The sequence below is a fragment of the Oryzias latipes genome, chromosome 13, assembly GCF_053564925.1.
Source record: "Oryzias latipes strain Hd-rR chromosome 13, Olatipes_Hd-rR_3.1".
NCBI classification, from domain to species: Eukaryota; Metazoa; Chordata; class Actinopteri; order Beloniformes; family Adrianichthyidae; genus Oryzias; species Oryzias latipes.
Window position 1 is genome coordinate 26,182,285 of NC_136249.1, and position 6,141 is coordinate 26,188,425.

Here is a 6,141-nt window from a genome sequence, read left to right on the forward strand (position 1 = left end):
CTGGGGAGGATTAATGTGTTAACTAAATGGAGTGTGAAGGTGGATTTGCTACTTATCTTTTTTTTTTCCACTTCATTTAAGCCTTAAAGAAACCTACGTGTATTTGATCCATGCTGGAAACCCAGGCGCCATGGGTAGCTCTGGGGGAATTGCCAGAAGACCGGTTGGAGTGCATTAGGTGCATTGATCAAAGGGACTGTAGCTCCTCTGCCAGCTCAACATTAGGGCATTCCATGGGAATAAAACCAGTTCTGTAGGAATCGAACTGGTGGAGTGTTTTAGTTGTCAGGAAAAAGCAGCTTGAACAAAGTTTTGTTTGTAACAAAGGTATGATATGGGCAAAAAATTGCTTTGAGGCTGTTCAATAGTAACTTTAGACCAAACCCTGGTCCTCAAGAGCCACAACCCTGCCTGTTTCCCAAAAAGGTAACCAATAAAAACAGACCTGTTCCAAATTACTCAAAAAACATACATTTGTGTTCATTTTTGCTTCGTGAAGAGTACTGTCTGCTTAGATTGCAAAGGAGAATGCTAGAAAATTGGATGTTATGACACTAAATTCACCACATCAGGATGGAGGTGTAAGAGTCACCTATCCATCACTGAGCAGCAAGCGCTGCCGTCACACAGGAGCAATCACCCATGCTCAGGAAGGACAAAAAAAACGTTGGATCCTTGACAATAAGCACTTTAAGACTACAACCGAATTCATCAAAATAAACCCTTTTCCTGCCAAAGAAAAATGTTACAAATCAATTAAGCTGTAATTAAACAACACTTAGATGTTAATTCTATTTTTCAGGATTACTAAATACCTTAAATGCCTTTCCCACATATTACAGCAGAGGATGTGAAGTAACCAGACATGCTGTTATTATCTCTTACTTCCTTATATGTGATCACACGATCCCAAAGGAGTGCATGTCCACGCAAATGAATATTGATAGAGAAAACACCCGCGGTCAAACAGTCACCCTGGAATCTGATGGTCAGATGGTCTACATTAACAAGCTCTTGCAGGAATACACATTGCCAATTTTTTATCGTCACTGAAACCAGTGACAACACACTGGAAGTGTGGAGCGCTCAGCTGAGATCCCCATAAAGAAAACTAATTGAAACTGTTTCAGGGGTAACACGTCGAAAGATGGATTGCTCTGATTACTGCTGCTGTGACAGGATCCAATAGAAACGAGAAATAAGAGCTCATTTTCTATCCCAAATTTTTTTTTCATGTATCTCCAAGTACACAGTCCTCTGCACATCACTTTTGCAACAATGGAGACTCTTATCTAACAACATTGCATTCTGGTCGAATATTAAACAATTGTCTTTAAAGTGGAAAAAGTTTGCAGGGCAAAAATCTGTTGTAAACATGACAAAAGTTTGATGAAGTACTCCTTAAGCACAAAAAAACAGTCAATGAAAGATGTTTATAACCACTGCAGGGCTTTTTAGGAAACTGCTATAGCTGCAGAAAGCTCCCTGTAGGAACTATTAAAGAGTCACAAAACACAACATTCAGCTGTCAGCAAAATGATGGCCCACTGTGCAGCTCTGCTGTTGTTTTCCTACATTGGAATTCAGCACTCATAAAGGGAAAAGAGTCCATTTATGTGTTTGTGGAGCTTATGACGTGGAACCAAAAATATTAGAGAAATGTTGTTCTTACCAAAGTGTAGCTCAGTTTGGGGTAGATATCGCATACACCTTAAACCAACAGTCCGCCAATAATCTAAGTGGGAATACTGTAAAATACTGACCTAGTTAGCAGGTTATGCAACATTTCACTCTGTTGCTGAGGCAACTTCTGCAAAACATTATCAAAGTGATCAGAAAGCAACAAAAAAAAGTGTCTATAGCTTAATCTTTTTTTTTTTTTGTTAACAGGAAAAGAAATAGGTATGCAGGAACCTGCAATCAAAAGTCCAGGCACCAAAAAAAAGACCACAGTATTGCAACTCACAACAGCAACATTTATGGATATTTGAAAACCTGGTTTGCCTGAAATCAATATTTTTGGGACACTGTTTTGAAGACTTAAAATCTTTGTGACAGGAGAAGAATAAAACATGCAAAGGACACCCAGAGAAGTTCAAGGTGATATTGCAAGCTGTAGCACATTTGCAAAATATAGTGAACTGCAACGTCAATCTGACAAACCATGTACCATTTTATTTGCATTTTCTTAAATCTGTCATATTTTTTGCACGTTGTATTTAGTCTTTGGTTTTACCAAAAGAAACATTTTGAGTTAAACTATTTTAGATGTAACTTCAATTTAATTTGAAAAAAAAAACACCATTTATTAAAGTTTTCCAAACATGTATGAGTAGTGATGGTCCAAGATTGTGGTTTCACCAACTCAATATTGTGCTTTTTTCAGGCGAATCATTGGGGGAATATTAGAAAAAATAAATATTTTCAGATATTAAACCTTTTGAAACTATAACCACAAATCACTCAGCTTTTACCTCCATACTTAACAGCTAGTGTGAGAGTTCTCTATTTATTATTATATAAGAAACAATAGTTGTTTCTACATTTAGACAAAAAAGATTTTTTACCAACTTTGTTACCAAAGTTCTTTGTTTAATTTAGTTGTTCCTGTCATGAATAGAACCACATTACGTTGACATACTCAGAATATGACATAGGTGCACACATCTTTGTGACAGAAAATGAGCTGTGAGAAGAAATATATTCTTATTTTGTTTCTGCCTCAAATCAAAACTTAAAGGAAAAAATAAGTGTTTACGGCCTGCCACAACAGTACTCAAATATGAGCAGTATTAATCGATTTTGGTCCTTTAGGAGGGTTTAATTTCTTGGCGAGCCAGTTTAGCTCGTGCTGGTTTGCGGCGCCTTCCGTCCGTGAAACCCAGGTTCGACTCCGGGCTGCTCCCTGTTCCCTTCTCTACCTCTGCCGGTTCCAAGCCCGGTTTGAGAAGGTTGCGTCAGGAAGGGCATCCGGCGTAAAACATTGCCAAATTTACCATGCGACTTGTTCGCTGTGGCGACCCCTGATGGGAGAAGCCGAAAGTGGAAGGAGGGTTTAACTTCTTGTTTCAAAGTTCTGATCAATTTATTTTATATTTAAAAACAATTTCATTAACTATAAAGCTATTTATACTTTTTTATTGTATAAATAGACAAATAAAACAAAAGATGTGTTTTTTACTTGGATGAATCATCTTTTAAAGAGAACCAAGTGTGTAAATGGGCTGCATACATTTCATGCTTTCCCTATTGTTCAGCGCTTTGCATTAAAAGCTACTCTTATATATTCAAACACACTGCAGTTTTGTGTCAATATGTATCTCATGATGTGGGTTGTCTTTGCGAAGTTTGTACATTTTACCTAAAAGCAGCTCATTTTCTAGTAATTGTGAAAACTCTGGATAAACCCCTATCATTCTCTTCAAATCACTTTAGTTTACTCATTTTAGTGAGTCATTCTTTCCTATTATCTGCATGTTTTATAGAGCAGGATTGGCCTTTTGATAAAGCAAGCAAGGATTCAAGCCAACAAGAGATGAAAGATTACTTTATAAAATTGTGTTTGATTGCTTTTCTAATTGGTGATTAAAAAGTATTTTGCTAATCAAAGTGATTTGATCTTCAACTCGTAAATAAACTGCAGATTTTGAGTCCATATCTGGCAGCTATTTATGGCTGTTATGAAGAAAAATGAAGGAGTGGATGAGTCATGGATGGGGAAGAAAAGTGAAACTGATGATTTTATTGACTACGATAAACAAAATGTGTTCATTATGATTTATCTTTATACTTTCTCCGTTGCATATTTGCTGCAGCCGACACGTTGACCTGTTTTCGGGTTGACAAAAGACTTTTTCAGAATCACTTGGGTTGACGTATTAAAACTATTTTCTTTGGAAAAAGAAGGTTTGCGGACAACTCAAACATTACCTGCTGCAAAAATGTAAAAAAAAAAAATCAACATCAAAAAGCTGCCATATTTACATGCATGGAGAAGTGGCTTCTGGACACATCTGAAATGTGCTGCGGTCAGCTTCCCTGACCAACTGTGAAATTAGCTCTGATAATGAGTCAGTGATGACTGGAGGCAAGGTTCAATCCTGAAGATTGTTGTTAATTATAATAATGGGCAAAGTAGTGGTAATTCAAGCCTTTCCACTGTCACAGTTGTACGTGAACAGAATTTACTGCAGAAATGCATTAAGTAGCACAGTGCACATGCACTCATAAAGAATTTCACTGGCTAATCCACAGCTGCATTTTGACACAAGTTCAGTTTATTCATTAGAAAAAATAACACTGTTTATGAATAAGAAATAAAAATATTTCAGTTAAAAATAAGCATAACACCAAGACTAAATTATGGTCCTTTTGAAGTGTCAACAGTTTTTGATGTAAACTATAATAGTAAGCATGGTAGAGTGTCCGCCCTGTGACTGGAGGGTCATGAGTTCAAATTCAGGCCGAGTCATACAAAAGACTCTGAAAATGGGACCAATGCCTCCCTGCTTGGCACTTGGCATTAAGGGGTTGGATTGGGGGTTAGACCACCAAATGGTTCCCGAGTACGGATGTGTCTGCAGCTCACCGCTCCCCCAGGGGATGGGTGAAATGCAGAGAAAAAAATGTCACACCCCTAGGGGTGTGACAGATAATGGGACTTCAGCTTTAAACACAAGCAGGGGCGTTGCAAACCAACATCTGCAAATATGCAGCAAAACTGTACATTCCTTTTAGCATCCGAAAAATTCCCACATAAGGAGATCTTTGCCGTTAAGCTACTCCCTTTAAGAGTCACCACAGAAAATCATCTGCCTCCACTTAACCCCATCATCTGGATCTGTCTTCCTGTTCATGATTTGCTTTGGTTTTATGTCAGCTGCTTTTCCTGTCACAACCCTCTGCTTTTGGGCAGAATTGGGACCAGAGCACAAAACCATGGGATTATATTCCCTTTTAGTTTGCATTATCTGGAGATAATCTAAAATATAAAAGACGGTTTGCTTGTTCTCTATAAAAGTGATTAATTTGCAGGCTGCTGTTTTCTACTGTGCATAAAAAAATAAAAAGAAGATATTAACAGCAGTCTTCAAAGTGTCACACACTATGCCACTATGTACACAAGAAGTATGAATAAACGCAAAGAGCACGTAAAATCAATGTAGAACATTATTACGCTGTTAATATACAATTCATTGGTGATTCGTGCGCCAATTAGGTAACTTTGACATGATATGTGCACCATAAATATATTCTATATAAATGTTATACATTCTTTGGAAATGACGCTCCATTGAAAGTTCTGAACAAGCTTCAATGTCAAGTTACCGTACATCACTTGGATCACTTAGTGATTCAGGCTTTTTACAGGGTCCAGATTTTTCACATGACCGTATATTTTTTACGCATGTATGACAAAAGACTGACATTTCATATGTGGGAAATTTGCAAAATGCATGTAGTAGGTGTGTGACATGGCCTTTATTGCACTCCATAAATACAAGTGGATCAACAATGACAGTAATAACAAATTTAGTTGAGACATACTCTATCCTTTCAGGTGTGATTTGCTGTGCAGCTTAAACCTAGAAATCTTTTCTGAGGAAGTTGTGAAACGAGATACGATGCCTTTGTCACAGCAATTTAAAAAAATAAACACCCTGCTAGCTGGGTTTATTTATTCGCATCATTGTCTTTTATCCTTGTAAGCCTTAAGAAAGAGACATTAAAAAATAAATATTCAGCTCCCTCTGTCCTTGCAATAAAGTCTACAGCTTGCTTTAAACGAGTACAGAGGTTTTTCTTGGTTGGAATATTGTAGCTGTAATATGAAATTAAAACGGAGTTGCATTGTGCTCGAAACTTTTTAAACAATAAACTTTTAACCTTTACAAAGACAAAAATAACTGAAATGTAGAGAATGCAGATTGGTTTGGATAAAAAACTCAGTCAAGTCAATATGTTCAATCACCACCCAATAATTCCAGTGTGCTACATTTACTCCTCAAGCATACTTGCATTCCATTTTACACTCATACTTTTATAGATCGAGCATTCTTTTACTTTTTTCTACTTAGCTAAATTCACAATGAAAATAATATCTGGGGCATTAAAAGTGAGCTTTTGTGACTTCATGTTAAA